We start from the raw sequence: 17,358 nt of genomic DNA on the forward strand, positions 1-17,358 counted from the left end.
GTTGAAAAAGTACGGCTTATAAGCCCAACAAGCCTAAGTGAACAGGACGATAATCCGTACTTTTTAACTGGTTTTTTTAACCGCAATAGTGTTTTTCTCTCCCAACATATGAGACGGCAGCTTGTTTCCTTCAGCCAAGCCAACAGGGTCCATGAATGATTTCGCATGGTGGTGTCGTCTTGTGCGCAGCTGCCTAAATTTCTGCACTGCGGGCGCAAATAAAAACTCGTGATCTTTTGGGCAGATCCTCTGCGGGTTGCGGCCGGCCGGGAATGCGTGCATGCGTGGTGAACCACGGCACCGTCGGCACCCCAAGGCCTTTGGAAGTTGGAAGGGTGAGAGGCGCACATCACAGTGCCTGCCTGAAGCTGCTGCAGTGCAAGCAGATGATGATGTCGTCGCCGTCGCCACCAGATTGGAGCGTGCCTTCCTCTTGCCACCGGACACGGACGGACAGCGGAGTGACGTGATAGAGAAGGCCAGGCGGCCAACCGTCAGGGGGAGATTGATGGCGATGATCGATGATGGACAGTGAGAGAGAGAGAGAAGCAGCAGGCAGGAACTGGCGTGTTTTGTGAGTCCTTCACAGTTTGGCCCTCGGCAGGCCATGCGGCCATGCCACGGCCAGGGAGGCAGGGACGACATGCAAGCACGCATGGTGTCATGCTGGTGTGGTGTGGTACTGGACTACTCTCTTCGTCCAAAAAAAAAAACATCTCCAGAGGTGCAAAGATAATGTTAGTGAGAAATTATATTTATACTCCTCTAAATATGTAATCATTGCACTTCAGTAAAAAAGAAAGTAGAAAAAACAACAACTAGAGTTGGTTTGTCTTATATCTAAAAGTGTATTTATTTTGAGATAATTTTTAAATTTTAGAAGTGCATTTATTTGAGGAGGGAGAAAGTATTGGTAATGGTATGTGGCCCGGCCCGTCCGTCCGCTTTTGTGTCAGCGTGGAAGGCCGTCTGAAGAGCACACGGAGGACAGTGGAGGACTGGACACCGGAGGCCCTGTTGGCTTGTCTATTATTTCACTGAATGAATAATGTTTTTTATAATAAATTAACGAACAGTATTTTTAGCCATGACGAAACCGAAAGCAAGGGCCTGGTTATTTACCACAAGCGGCCGAGCCAAAGGTGACAGAGTTTTACAGCCTTTTTACTACAGTTAAAGGTGCTGATGATGAACATGAACTCAGCAGTCTTATTTGACCTAATACTTTCTTTTTGCTCGCGTCCACGTTCCTTCTGTTATTATAAATTCACAGTGCAGGGAGCCTGCAGGGACACAGCACAGCGCGGCTGGTCTGCACTGCACGACCGGAAAAGGAGTCACTGAAAAGCGAGCTGATGAGAAGGAGAAGGCGAGAAGCTAGGCGGTGAATGAACGAACAGTGCCATGAGAAAGCGGTAGTAAGTGGCAGTGACAGTGACAGTGAGACAGAGCAGTGACGGTTTGTAGGTCAGCGCAGAGGCACGCAACTCGCTGTCGCAAGGGAACAGACAGACCATGAGCACGAAGGGTGCTAGCTGCATGCATCGTACGCAGGCAGCACGTGTCACGGCGCCACCAGCAGCTAGCCCGCGAACGAACCAGCGATCAGCACCGGTTCACGCTAACAGGGAGCATGAACAGAGCCCGTGGCACGGCACTACGGCAGTCGGCAGTGATGACGACGACCTCCCCGGCCGGCGAGGGAGCGAGCGAGGGTTGCGTGAGGCAGGCGCCATGCGTCTCCATTGGATCCGTGCGTCACAGATTCACAGCAGCAGCAGCAGCAGCAGGCAGCCAGCCAGGCGCAGACAGCAGTGCAGCAGCCAGGCCGGGCACGCTCGCTTTGCTGCCGCTGCGCCCATCAGGCATCAGGCCGGCCGGCTGGGCGAGCGGGCGTTGTCCTCTCCTCCGCCTCTGTCCTCTCCGTCCCCGCCTGGCGTCCTGGCTCGGGCCCGGCCCCCGGCCCCCGGCCCCTCCGAGTCTGCGACGCGACGTTTCAGTTTTCTAATATACATCGCTTGGTGTCTAGGTATGCTTTTTCATTTTTTTAATAAATACAGCGTATACACTGTATTATATAATATATATATTACTTTGTAGGGTATGCAGGTACATACCGGCATACACTGTGGCTCCGCCGCTGCGCGACGCGGATAGTTTGGCACGCACAGCACGGCTCGTCGTCGTCGTCTCGCATGCTCTGGCTGGCGGCGGCGGCGGCTGCTGCTGCTGCCCCAGCCAAGCAGCAGCTAGCTAGCGCTTGGTCTCCCCCACCCCCACCGCGCCGCGGCCTTGTTAGGCGCGTCTACGCTGGCACGAGCTAGAGCGGTCCCTCCGGCTGGCCGGTCCAGACTCTAGAGGGCAGTCTACGCTGGTAGCATGCATGGGCGGACGGACTCGCTCCGATCCCTCGCCGTCGCCGATAGCCAGCCCCGTCCGCCGTCGTCCGTGATGGGCGCGTGGGCCGGCCGGGGAACGAAGACAGCAGGAAAGGTTGACGCGTGCGTGCTGCTTCGTGCTCTACAGGACTAGTAGAGTCATGCATCCACATCCTGCGATCGTTATCACACGTTTGACACAGACAGGTCGTCCATCCATCCATCGTGGTACGAATCTGTAAATGGGGTGGGTGACTCTACTCTCTACTGCCGGCTCGAGTGCCCGTGATGTACGTATGTACGCTACCTGCCTTGCTTCTGACGATGTACGTACGTACGTATGACATGCATAATATGCTGCCTTTCTCGTCTTTGCTTCACTGCTTTTGGCACTGTACGTGCGTACGCGCAGCTTCTACATACATACACAAGTCAGTCACAACAGGCATGCATGCATGCCCTGTACTAGTCGTCACGGCTAGCTACCTATCCGGCCGGCGCACACGTACAGAGACACAGTGCTCGGGTGGAACGGCCGGCGTGCATGCCATGCCATGCCAAGCTGCAGGGTGCAAGGACGACGACGAACGCGTAACGTCATTCTAGCTTGTATGATCTGAGGTGATGTATGGGCAGTTGGGCACCTACCTACCTGGCCGGCGAGCTCACATCACTTGTACAGTTGTACTGTAAGTTTGTCCTGCAACTGCAAGCCGGCCAGGGCCACTGCAGCTAGCGCGGCACACAGTGGCGATCCGTTTCGCCGTCCTGTAGCGCGTGCGTGGCCACGTATGCGACGGCCGGCCGGCCGGCCGGCGTGCGCGCTAGCAGCTGCATGCGTGATGCATGCATGACGCTGTTGTGCCACTGGCTAAGCTGTTTTAGAAAAAAATGTTTGACAAAACAGCTTCATGTATGAATGGGAGAGAGAAATGAGGGAGAGAGCTAAGATAAGCTATTTTTTTTTAGTTTTATCCCAACTCATGTCTTTACGAGAGCGGGAGAAAAAAAAACAACTTTATGGGTGAAATTATTTTAGAAATGAGTGTTTGGCAAATAAAGCAGCTCACAACAGTGAGCTATGATACTCTTGTGTCTATGCGAGAGGAGAAAAAACACAACTTTACGAGTAAAACTATTTTAGAAATTAATATTTGGTAAATAAAACAGTCCACGACAGCTCGTACTCTTGTCCAGTCCTCTTGGGTGGCCGGGGGTGGGTGAGGATCGATACAGGATCAGGGTAGATGACGCATGCAGTAAGTAGATCCAAATTAAAAGGCCCGGTAATGATTCGTGCCACTTGGGGCCCGGGCCTGGGGCCGGGCCAGATCAGCGGCGGCGACGACACCGCCTGAACTGAATGACACATCGTGTGTCATGGCCATGGCATGCCGAGGCCGAGGACGAGGACGACGACGTCGTCGTCGATCGATCGACCAGGGTGTCGAGCTGCCGGCGTGGGCCGCCTCCTCGAGCGCTCGCCCGTGGGGCCGGCTCTCTGGTGGCTGGGTGCATCTGCCCTCGTAGTGTCAGGCTCAGCTCAGGCCCACGCAGCGACGCTCAGGTCCTACGGTGGCTGTCGCCTTCTCGGCCACTTGATGTACGTACGTGAGCATGCAACGTCCGTGCAGGAGTATGCAAGTATGCATGCTGATCTAGTGATCTTGTCGTGTCACTGTGTCACTCATGCAGTCATGCTGGGGCCAGGAAGGGTGTGATTGGTTGCCCGAACCGGACCGTCATTTGGCCAATTTCGTATTTTTTGGTGCATTCGTTTGTGTTTGGTTGCTCTATTCGTATCTTTCTTCTGCTTCCTCCCATGCAGATTCGCTCCTCCATCCCGGATGACGCCGTCTTCTCGATCCTCACTTCCCTCTCGGTGCAAGCTCGCTCGGTGCTTGACGGGAACCTTCGCGCCGAGCACGGGAGATGAGGTCGTCCGGGCCATAAAAGCGTGCGGGGGGTCTCGGCTAGGGTTACCGCCCTCACTCTTCGCCTCACCTTCCGCCATAGCTCTGGTGCGAACTCCCGTCTTGCTCCCCCTCGACCTCGGTAGCCCTACCGAGGCGACCCTCGTCGGCAGATTTCTCTCGGTCCTCCGACGCTTGGACGGTATATACGCCACCTGTGCTCTTCCCCTCCTCTTTCTTCAGTTTCGATTTTGTTGATTTGTTGGTGGATTTTGCTTGAAATGCCAAGAAATCAGGGTTCTTGGTTTGACATCCTCAGAACTGTACGATGATATACCTGATTTACCTGTTCCTAGCTCAGATATGTACATGATGTTTCGTATTTGGTTTATACCTCATGTTTTGTGTAGATCTTGTACATGCTGGTGCCTATTTTGTTGTACACACTAAGCAAAGTGCCTAGAGGCCAGTGATGTTGATTGTGTAACATTATACGCTGGAGGAGCACCCTTTGGTGTGGTAGTCGTGTCTTTCATAGTTCATTTTGTCTGATTTTTTTGCTTGCTAAGAAGTACACACCCATGTTGCATGATCCCTTTCTAATGTTGCCCTCCATCCTGTTGGTAGACATGGCATTTGAAGCTAGGCGAAGGGCTACCGCTGTTGTGGTTGTTGCAGTGGCTGCTTGATTTTTCATGTGGTTTAGGAGGAGAGTTGAAGATTCGCGCTCAGTCACCTATGGTCCCTTGGCTGAGAGGGACAAACAAAGGATGAACAACCTTAGATACATCTATGAATCTGATGATGTGCACTGTGTCAACCTTCTAAGAATGAAGAGGGCCCCTTTTTTCCAACTTTGTGACAACATACATGCATCTGTTGAAGAATAAGTAGCCATGTTCTTGCATGTTGTTGGTCACAATGAGAGGTTTAGGGTGGTTGACCTCACCTTCAGAAGGTCCGCAGAGACAATTAGTAGGTTCTTTCCAGAAGGTGTTATATGCGGTAGGAGAGCTGAGGAATGAATTGATTATCCCTCCTGCTACCAATGTCCATCCTAGGATCCTTAGGAGCAGAAGGTGGTGCTCCTATTTCAAAGTTGGTGTCCATAACTTATCATATATAGGTCTCATGCATTATCAGTTTAGTATCAATGTTCACTTACACTTATGTTTTGTTGAATTAGGACTGCATAGGAGCAATTGATGTTACTCATGTATTAGCTAGAATGCCTATGAAGATGCAAGCAGCCTTTAGAGGCAGGAAGCACACCATCACACAAAATGTGTTGGCAGCCGTGGACTTTGACCTCAGATTCACCTATGTGCTTGTTGGTTGGGAGGGATCTGCACATGATGCTCTTGAAAAGAGCTGATGGCCTTAGAGTGCCACCAGGTATCATCCAAACTACAAAAAAACCTTTGACACTTTGCTTAATCCTAAATGAAACTACTAAAACATATTTCTATCTGCTAATTTTTAGGCAAATTCTATCTTGTCAATGCTGGCTATGCAGTGAGGCCTAGTTTGTTGCCACCATTTCATGCCATAAGATACCATTTGAGGGAGTTTGGTTCAAACCGACCTCAAAATCAAAGAGAGCTTTTTAATCTAAGGTATTCGTCTCTCAGAGTAACAGTTGAGAGGGCTTTTGGGGCTCTAAAGAATAGATTTAGGATATTGGACAACAAACCTTTCCACCCATACAAGACCCAAGTTAAGCTTGTTCTTGCCTGTTGTATTCTTCACAATTGGATCCTCAGGCATGGGCAGGACAAGCATGTGCTTGCTAAATCCACATGGTCTCCTAACATCAATGACAATGCCTCATAACCAGATCATGTCCCAGATAATGGTATCTGGGCACAACAGAGGGAGGCATGGACTGCACAGCTGAGGCCTATGTTTATTTATGCTTATGATGTCAACCATTTTTTTGACTGAGGCTGATACAATTGTGACATCTGAAAGGTCCTAATATGGCTAGAGGGGGGGGTGAATAGCCTATTTAAAAATCTACAAATCAACTAGAGCAATTTGATTAGTATCACAAATAGCAAAATGCAAACTTGCTCTAGCTCTACAAGGGTTGCAAGCCACCTATCCAACAATTCTAGTTACAATGATAGCTAGACACACAATTTGCTATGATACTACTCACTAAGAGCTCTCAATCTTTCTACTCTAAAGAGCTCCACTAAGCAAACTTAAATAGCAAAGCAAGCTCTCAAATCTAATTACACTAAAGAGCTTGCTACAACTAATTTGAAAGAATGTAAACGAGTGAGTAGGATGGTTATACCGCCGTGTAGAGAAATGAATCAATCACAAGATGTATATGAAACCAATCACTGGGAGAATATCAAATGGCAAGAGATAACCGATTTTTCTCCCGAGGTTCATGTGCTTGCCAACACGCTAGTCCCTGTTGTGTCGACCAATACTTGGTGGTTCGGTGGCTAAGAGGTGTTTCACAAACCTCGTCCACATGATTGGACACTGCAAGAACCTACCCACAAGTGAGGTAACTCAATGACACGAGCAATTTACTAGAGTTACCTTTCGGCACTCCACCGAGGAAGGTACAACTCCCCTCACAATCACCGAAGATGGCCATGAACAATCACCAACTCGTGCCGATCCTCCACCGCTGCACCGAGCCGTCTAGGTGGTGGCAACCACCAAGAATAACAAGCGAAATCCACAGCACAACATGAATACCAAGTGCCTCTAGATGTAATCACTCAAGCAATGCACTTGGATTCTCTCCCAATCTCACAAAGATGATAGATCAATGATGGAGATGAGTGGGAGGGCTTTGGCAAAGCTCACAAGGTTGCTATGTCAATGAAAATGTGCAAGAGAGTGAGCTAGAGCCGGCCATAGGGCTTAAATAGAAGCCCCCACGAAATAGAGCCATTGGCTCAAATATTTGGCTGACTGCGCATCGACCGGACGCTCCGGTCACAATGCACCGGACGCAGCACCGGACGCTCCGGTCATGAATACCGGACACGTCCGGTCAGCATACCGGATGTGTCCGGTAGCTCCCAGACTACCATGTGTCTAGTTCAAACCACCCTAGCCGTTGCTGCCCATTCACCGACGACCGGACGCTCAAACACGAATGATCGGACGCTGAGCCGCTGTGTCCGGTCGAGTCCAGTAAGCCTCCAGGGCCGATCGGACGCGTCAGTTAAAAACTAAACGGACGCTGAGCCTCAGCGTCTGGTCGAGTACAGTAAGCACCCACGGACGACCGGACATGTCCGGTCACACCGGACCGGACGCTGCCAGCGTCCGATCAACTAAACTGCTGAGCACTGCGTTTTCTGATTCACACCGGACGCGTCTGGTGTGACGACCGGACGCGTCCGGTCGCTGAGTTTGTCGCCGAATACCGGATGTGTCCGGTCATCATACCGGACGCATCCGGTCACTCTGTAATCAGCGCGACTAACTCCTTTTCAACTCTATCTCCTTCACCCTTGCTCAAATGTGCCAACCACCAAGTGTATCACCTTGTGAACATGTGTTAGTATATTTTCACAAATGTTTTCAAGGGTGTTAGTACTCCACTAGATCCTAAATGCATATGCAATGAGTTAGAGCATCTAGTAGCACTTTGATAACCGCATTTCGATACGAGTTCCACCCCTCTTAATAGTACGGCTATCGATCCTAAATGTGATCACACTCGCTAAGTGTCTTGATCACCGAAACAAAATGGCTCCTATAATTTTACCTTTGTCTTGGGCCTTTTGTTTTTCTCTTTCTTCTTTTCTAAGTTTAAGCATTTGATCATCACCATGCCATTGCCATTGTCATAATCTTCGCCATTGCTTCATCACTTGGAGTAGTGCTACCTATCTCATAATCACTTTGATAAACTAGGTTAGCACTTTGGGTTTCATCAATTAACCAAAACCAAACTAGAGCTTTCAATCTCCCTCTTTTTGGTAATTGATGACAACCCTTTCACAAAGATATGAATTGAGATTTTATTGAATTCACGTTGCTTGTCCAAGCATATCTATCATGTGTAAAAGAGTATGGACGAGTTTCATGAATTCCAAATGGTAGTAATTACTCCCCCTACATATGTGCTAAGAGTTTGGATTGTAGCTTGCACATATGCTTAGATAGGAAATATAGGAGTCAATTTCTACCAAATGATGCTAAGATATAAGAGATGGACCTTTGAAGCGTGATACCAATCGGAGTGCACCAATATACCATTCTTAGTATCATTAGTAACTAGACATACACAAAAACTAGAATACCTCGTGAGATCAACATTACATGCAAGGGTCTAGTTTCCATGGAATGAACATAAGTCTAGTTACTTAGTCTATGCATGCTAGTTTTTTATTTCATCATTCAAACCTATAACTAGCATACACCACACAAGCATGGATATTGAAATTAAGAAGTTGTATCATGCAAGCAAATATATGAAATGTTCATTCAAATGCATCATACAAGTTTATGAGCTTGCTCCCCCTACTTGTGTGATCAAAAATTTTAATTGATCTCTTTCCTTTATCATATCTCTCCCCTTATGTCAAATACTCCCCTATCACTCATATCTTTGTTTCTCTCCTCCTTTATCAACAATTAGCACAAAAGGTGAGCTCAAATTATAGACAGGTTGGGGTAAAACCATGTGAAGTGAGGATCATGTTTCAATGTGGTTCAATCTAGTTTACTTGCAAAAGATATTTAACTCAGTTTGATCCAAGGACAAGCTTCTTCAAACCTCCAAATAAGGGTTATCTTGTATCATGTTGAGTTAAACACTTATAGCTCATTTTTTAAATCAAACACTAGGTTTGCAAGCCCACAAATATGTCATATGCTACCACTAGACCATTTCAAACATACAAGCAATAGTGGTACCATACAAGCATCAAATTCATTTGATTTTCATGAATGAGCCTAGAACATGATAGGAATGACTAGATGCACTAAACAAGTCCTTAGCAATGAATGGATGATATGTCAAACAATTTTACCTTGCTTGGCTCGAATGAGAGGCATGTCATATAGTGGGGGGTGCATCAACACATATTGGAGAAGTCAAGTATGTTCAATTCATTCCTTAGCTTGCAAAACCTCTTCTCATCAAGTGGCTTGGTGAATATGTCAGCAAGTTGATCTTCGGTGCCCACACTCTCTATGCAAATACCCCCTTTTTGTTGGTGATCTCTTATGAAGTGATGACGAACATCTATATGCTTTGTTCTTGAGTGTTGAACCGGGTTGTTGGGGAGCTTTACGGCACTTTTATTGTCATATAGTAATGGCACTTGCTTGAACTTTATTCCAAAGTCACTCAAGGTAGCCTTCATCCAAAGTAATTGAGCACAACAACTACCGGCCGAAATGTACTCCGTTTCGGCGGTTGAAAGTGCTACACTATTTTGCTTCTTTGATGACTAAGATACAAGTGATCTTCTCAAAAGTTGACATGTGTCCGATGTGCTCTTTCTCTCAACTTTGCATCCTGCATAATCGGAATCCGAATATCCAATCAACTCAAATCTTGCTCCTTTGGGATACCATAATCTAACATGTTGTATATGCTTCAAGTACCTTAATATTCTCTTAGTTGCCTTCAAATGACTTTCTCTTGGTGAGGCTTGAAATCTAGCACACATGCATACACTAAACATCACATCCGGCCTTGATGCGGTCACAAAGAGTAGACTTCCAATCATGGACCGATACATCTTTTGATCCACCTTGTTGCCACTAGCATCACTATCTATACTTCCACTTGTCCCCATTGGTGTACTAATAGCTTTACTCTCCTCCATTTCAAACTTCTTGAGCATATCCTTGATATACTTGCCTTGACTCACAAATGTGCCATTCTTCATTTGCTTGATTTGAAGACCAAGGAAGTAACTAAGTTCTCCAATCATAGACATTTCAAACTCATTAGCCATCATTTTGCCAAACTCCTCACAAAATTCTTGATTTATTGACCCAAAAATGATATCATCAACATAGATTTGCATCACAAATAAGTCCTTTCCAAGCTTCTTGGTGAAGAGGGTGGTGTTAACCTTTCTCATCTTGAATCCCTTAGAGAGTAGGAAATCCCTCAATCTCTCATACCATGCTCTTGGTGCTTGTTTCAATCCATACAAAGCCTTTCTCAACTTGTAAACATGGTTGGGTTTCTTCTCATCTTTAAAACTAGGAGGTTGCTCAACATACACAAGCTCATTGATGTACCCATTGAGAAATGCACTTTTCACATCCATTTAGTACAACTTGATATTGTGGGCATAAGTATAGGCTAACAAGATCCTAATTGCTTCCAATCTTGCAACCGGGGTATATGTTTCTCCAAAGTCAAGACCTTCAACTTAAGTGTAACCTTGAGTCACTAATCTTGCTTTGTTCCTTATTACTATCCCATCTTGATCTTGCTTATTCCGAAAGACCCACTTGGTTCCAATCACATTATGATCCTTAGGCCTCTCAACTAACTCCCATACTTGATTTCTTGTGAAGTTGTTTAGCTCTTCATGGATAGCATTGACCTAATCAACATCTTTCAAAGCTTCATCTATCTTCTTAGGTTCAATGGATGACACAAATGAGAAATGCTCACAAAATAAAGCCAATCTTGATCTAGTTTGCACACCTCTTAAAATATCACCAATGATAGTGTCTAATGGATGATCTCTTGCAACATTAGTTGGTTGAAGCACTTGTACTTGATTGCTAGTATTTGATTGATCACTTGGTTGAGATGATGAACTAGCCATTTGTTGATCTTGCACATTGTCATGACTAGTACTTGCTTGAACTTGATCATGAGAACCACTAGCTTGCACATTTGAGTTAGAGAGCAGTTGATTCTTGTCATCTTCAAAATCAATCACCTCTCTAGGCCTTATATTACCAATGTCCATGTTCTTCATTGCATTTACCAATTGAGTACCTCTTACATCATCTAGATTCTTATCTTCCTCTTGGGAATCATTTATTTCATCAAATTCCACATCATGAACCTCCTCAAGAGTACCACTAGCCAAATTCTAGACTCTATAAGCCTTGCTAGTAGTGGAGTAACCAAGCAAGAAACCTTCATCACATTTCTTTTCAAACTTGCTCAATCTAGTGCCTTTCTTCAATATGTAGCATTTACAACTAAAAACCCAAAAGTATGCTATGTTAGGCTTTCTTCCATTCAAAAGCTCATAAGATGTCTTCTCTATCATGGGGTGACAATAGAGTCGGTTGCTATAATAGCAAGCCATGTTGATCGCTTCAGCCCAAAATGAATGACTCACATTATACTCACTCAACATTGATCTTGCCATATCAATCAAGGTTCTATTCTTTCTTTCAACTAACCCATTTGATTGAGGAGTATACTTGGCCGAGAATTAATGTCTAATTCTAAATTCATCACATAACTCATCAATTCTAGTGTTCTTGAATTCACTTCCATTGTCACTTCTAACTTTCTTGATGGTTGTTTCAAGCTCATTATGAATGCCCTTGACAAATGATTTAAATATTGTAAACACATCACTCTTGTCAACAAAAAGAATACCCATGTGTATCTAGTGAAATCATCCATAATCACAAATCCATATTTATTTCCTCCAATGCTAGTGTATGTGGTTGGTCCAAACAAGTCCATGTGCATTAACTCAAATGCCTTAGATGTGCTCATCATGCTCTTCTTAGGATGTGTGTTACCAACTTGCTTTTCGGCTTGACATACACTACATAGCTTATCCTTCTCAAATATGACATCTTTTAAGCCTCTAACTAAGTCATGCTTGATTAACTTGTTTAATTGTTTCATTCCAACATGACCAAGTCTTCTATGCCATAACCAATCCATGCTAGATTTAGTGATCAAACATATTGTCAATTGAGCTTCTCTAGCATTGAAATCAACCAAGTATAGATTCTCATATCTAAATCCTTTGAATATCAAGTTAGAGCCATCTACACTTATGATCTCTATATCATCCACACCAAATATGCACTTGAAACCAAGATCACATAATTGAGCTACCGACAATAGATTGAAGTTCAAGCTCTCTACTAATAGCACATTGAAAATGCTCAAGTCATTGGATATTGCAATCTTACCAAGCCCTTTGACCTTGCCTTTGCCATTGTCACCAAATGTGATACTATCAATCCCATTGCTCTTGTTTTCATTGATTGAATTGAACATTCTTGGATCACCGGTCATATGTTGTATGCACCCACTATCAAACACCCAATATATTTCTCTGGCTTTATAATTTACCTACAAAAGAAGATCAATTCTTTTTAGGTACCCAAACTTGCTTGGGTCCTTGTAGGTTAGTTACCAAGGTCTTTGGTACCCAAATGGCCTTCTTCTTTGGGCCCACAATTGGTGTACTAATGAACTTAGCCTTCACACCGTTGGCACCCTTATAAAGCATGTAACAAGAATTAAATTTGATTGAGGATACATTAGGTAGCTTGTTCTTATTAGTCTTGTAATTTTGCTCTATATGCCCAACTTGCTTGCATCTATTACAAAATCGACCATTGCCCTTCACAAAGCTAGCTTTGGGAGTAACAAAGGCCGCCTTGCCTTTATTGGGGGTATAGCCTAATCCCTCTTTGTTGAGAAAAAACCTTTAGCTACCCAAGCACTTTAGCAAGCGGGCATCTCCACCATAGGTATTGCCTAAGGCACGAGTGAACTCATTTACCTCCTTCTTGAGGGTCTCATTTTCCACTTTTAGTGAGTTTTCACAAGTGAAACCATCACTCAAGGGTGAAGTGGAAGTGGTAGTGCTACAAGAAGTGTTAGTGGGAGCAACAAAAATAGATTCATCAATAAGATCATATGTTAGTCCCACATCACATGATGTGATCACTTGCTCCTTCTTGGCTTTCTCCACTTTGACTTGCTCAATAAGAGAGGAGTGAGCCTTTTCAAGCTTAGAGTGAGCTTTGCCAAGCTTCTCATGGGCTTCCATTAGCCTCTCATGAGTAGCATTGAGCTCATCAAAGGATTGCTCAAGAAATTTTACTTTCTTGCGCAATTCTTTGCACTTCTTTCTCTTCATCTCATTGCAAACGTGCACTTGCTCACACATGTCTAAGAGCTCCTCCTTGGTGTACTCCTCATCCTCATCATCATCATTATCATTCCTACAAGAGTCACTCACATTCATCATCATCACTCTCATCATATTTTACCTTGGTAGGCTTTGCCATGAGACATGTCGATGGAGTGTCAAAGATGGAGAGCTTCTTGTTGATGGCGATGCTTGCTAGTGCTCTCTTGATAGATTTCTTGTCATCATCACTAGAGCTATCACCATCCGAGGAACCATCACTATCTCAAGTGACTACATATCCTCCATCCTTCTTCTTCTTTTGGAAGGTCATTCTCTTCTCCTTCTTCTCCTTCTTTTCATTCTTATCTTTCTTGTGCTTCTTCTTCTTATCTTCATCATTATCACTATTGTAGGGACAATTTGCTACAACATGATCAGGGCTCTTGCAATTGTAGCATCTTCTCACATACTCTTTGCTCTTGGTGTGATCTCTTCTCTTTCTTGCACCATAGCCCTTCTTCTTCATGAATTTGCCCATCTTGCGCATAAATAGAGCCATGGCTTCATCATTAATGTCACTAAGATCATCATCATCACTTGATTCTTTCTTTGACTTGCCTTTGTTCTTAGATGATGATGAGCTAGCCTTGAATGCTATACTCTTCTTATTCTTGTCTTCTTCTTCCTTCTTATCATCCTTGTCATCCCCTCCCTTTCCACATGGTATGTCTCTTGGGTCATGATATCACTGAGTACTTGGTTGGGGGTAATCTCTTTCAATCCTCCTCTTATGATGAGCAATCTCAACATCTCAAATCTTGGAGGTAGGCACATTAAGAACCGATGAGAGATATCATCATCCTTAATCTTCTCTCCCAATGCCTTCAAATCATTGACAATCACTTGCAAATGATGGAACATCTCTGGAATGCTCTTATCTTCCTTCATCTTGAAGCTTGTCAATTTATCCTTGAGGATATACAATTTGGCACTCTTCACCATCGGTGTGCCCTCTTATGTTTCTCCAATCTCTTCCACACCTCATTTGCTCTTTCACAATCCTTGATTTGCTCAAACACCTTGGAATCAATGGCATTGTATATGGTGTTGAGAGCCATTGTATTGCATTGCTTGTTGATCTTGTCTTGGTTGGTGGGATCATCAGGATCGATGATAGCATAGTCATTCTCGATCACTTCCCACACTTGATCATTAATTGAACCAAGATACATCCTCATCTTTCTCTTCTAATAATCATAGCATATGCTATCAAAGAACGGTGGTTTGCCCCCCACATGGTTGAACACAACTTGAGCCATAATTTGACACCGAGGTTGTTAAGCCTTCAATCAAACGGTGACCATGGCTCTGATACCACTTGAAAGGTCCTAATATGGCTAGAGGGGGGGGGGGGTGAATAGCCTATTTAAAAATCTACAAATCAACTAGAGCAATTTGATTAGTATCACAAATAGCGAAATGCAAACTTGCTCTAGCTCTACAAGGGTTGCAAGCCACCTATCCAACAATTCTAGTTGCAATGATAGCTAGACACACAATTTACTATGATACTACTCACTAAGAGCTCTCAATCTTTCTACTCTAAAGAGCTCCACTAAGTAAACTTAAATAGCAAAGCAAGCTCTCAAATCTAATTACACTAAAGAGCTTGCTACAACTAATTTGCAAGAATGTAAACGAGTGAGTAGGATGGTTATACTACCGTATAGAGGAATGAATCAATCACAAGATGTATATGAAACCAATCACCGGAAGAATATCAAATGGCAAGAGATAACCGATTTTTCTCCCGAGGTTCACGTGCTTGCCAACACGCTAGTCCCTGTTGTATCGACCAACACTTGGTGGTTTGGTGGCTAAGAGGTGTTTCACAAACCTCGTCCACATGATTAGACACCGCAAGAACCTACCCACAAGTGAGGTAACCCAATGACACAAGCAATTTACTAGAGTTACCTTTCGGCACTCCGTCGGGGAAGGTACAACTCCCCTCACAATCACCGGAGACGGCCACGAACAATCACCAACTCGTGCCGATCCTCCACTACTGCACCGAGCCATCTAGGTGGTGGCAACCACCAAGAGTAACAAGCGAAATCCACAGCGCAACACGAATACCAAGTGCCTCTAGATGCAATCACTCAAGCAATGCACTTGGATTCTCTCCCAATCTCACAAAGATGATGGATCAATAATGGAGATGAGTGGGAGGGCTTTGGCTAAGCTCACAAGGTTGCTATGTCAATGAAAATGTGCAAGAGAGTGAGCTAGAGCCGGCCATGGGGCTTAAATAGAAGCTCCTACGAAATAGAGCCGTTGGCTTAAATATTTGGCTGACTGCTCATCGACCGGACGCTCCGGTCACAATGCACCAGACGCTCCGGTCACAATGCACTGGACGCTCCAGTCATGAATACCGGACGTGTTCGGTCAGCATAACAAACGTGTCCGGTAGCTCCCAGACTACCACGTGTCCAGTTCAAACCAGCCTAGCCGTTGCTACCCATTCGCCGATGATCGGACGCTCAAACACGAATGATCGGACGCTGAGCCACTATGTCTGGTCGAGTCCAGTAAGCCTCTAGGGCTGATCGGACGCGTCAGTTAAAAACTAAACGGACGCTGAGCCTTAGTGTCCGATCGAGTACAGTAAGCACCCATGGATGATCGGACGCGTCCGGTCACACCGGACCGGACACTGCCAACGTCCGATCAACTAAACTACCGAGCATTGCGTTTTTTGATTCACACCGGACGCGTCTGGTGTGACGACCGGACGCGTCCGGTCGCTGAGTTTGTCGCCGAATATCGGACGTGTCCGGTCATCATACCGGACGCGTCCGGTTACTCTGTAATCAGCGTGACTAACTCCTTCACCCTTGCTCAAATGTGCCAACCACCAAGTGTATCACCTTGTGCACATGTGTTAGCATATTTTCACAAACATTTTCAAGGGTGTTAGTACTCTCCTAGATCCTAAATGCATATGCAATGAGTTAAAGCATCTAGTGGCACTTTGATAACCGCATTTCAATATGAGTTCCATCCCTCTTAATAGTACGGCTATCGATCCTAAATGTGATCGTACTCGCTAAGTGTCTTGATCACTGAAACAAAATAGCTCCTACAATTTTACCTTTGCCTTGGGCCTTTTGTTTTTCTCTTTCTTCTTTTCCAAGTTTAAGCATTTGATCATCACCATGCCATCGCCATTGTCATGATCTTCGCCATTGCTTCATCACTTGGAGTAGTGCTACCTATCTCATAATCACTTTGATAAACTAGGTTAGCACTTAGGGTTTCATCAATTAACGAAAACCAAACTAGAGCTTTCAACATCCTTTTCATGCCTATGTAGATAACAGTGCCAGTTTGAGTAATGGATTATGCACATTGATGATCTTGGACTTGTAAGGTACTGGAGCATTGTTTCTTCTATCTCCTGCTTATGCTTCTCATGCTGTCATCAAACCATGTGAGACATCCATGCCCAAGCAATAGCTAGGCGGTTCTGATGATCTGATGGCTGGGTTGGATGTCTCTCATGGTTTCGTGCCTATCACGATCTTGGTTTTCTACTATCTATTTGAGGTTTGTTGCTGTCTATGTTTCTTAAGCTCCAAGTTCAAGGTCAAATGAAAAGACAATTAAATCTAAGGCAAGTCAATTGAACTACCCCTCATCTTATCAACATCTTATACTTGCTTTTATGTGTTTTTAAGGGGCAAATGGCTTGGTATGTTATGTACCATGGTAGAGTTCTTGGGGTATATGCAACCTGGGCTAGATGCAATGCCCAGGTAACTAGTTTTAAAAACAACAGCTACAAGAGCTTCCCTAACAAAGAAGAGGCAGAAGCATCATACTTAGAGTTCATGGGTTATGAAGATGATAACGTTTTTGTCAATCCTCCACCAAAGGTGCTCAGGAACAAACCGGTGTTATTTGTTGTGGCTGTGGTGCAGT

This window comes from Miscanthus floridulus, chromosome 14 (genome assembly GCF_019320115.1).
Source record: "Miscanthus floridulus cultivar M001 chromosome 14, ASM1932011v1, whole genome shotgun sequence".
Classification (NCBI taxonomy): Eukaryota; Viridiplantae; Streptophyta; class Magnoliopsida; order Poales; family Poaceae; genus Miscanthus; species Miscanthus floridulus.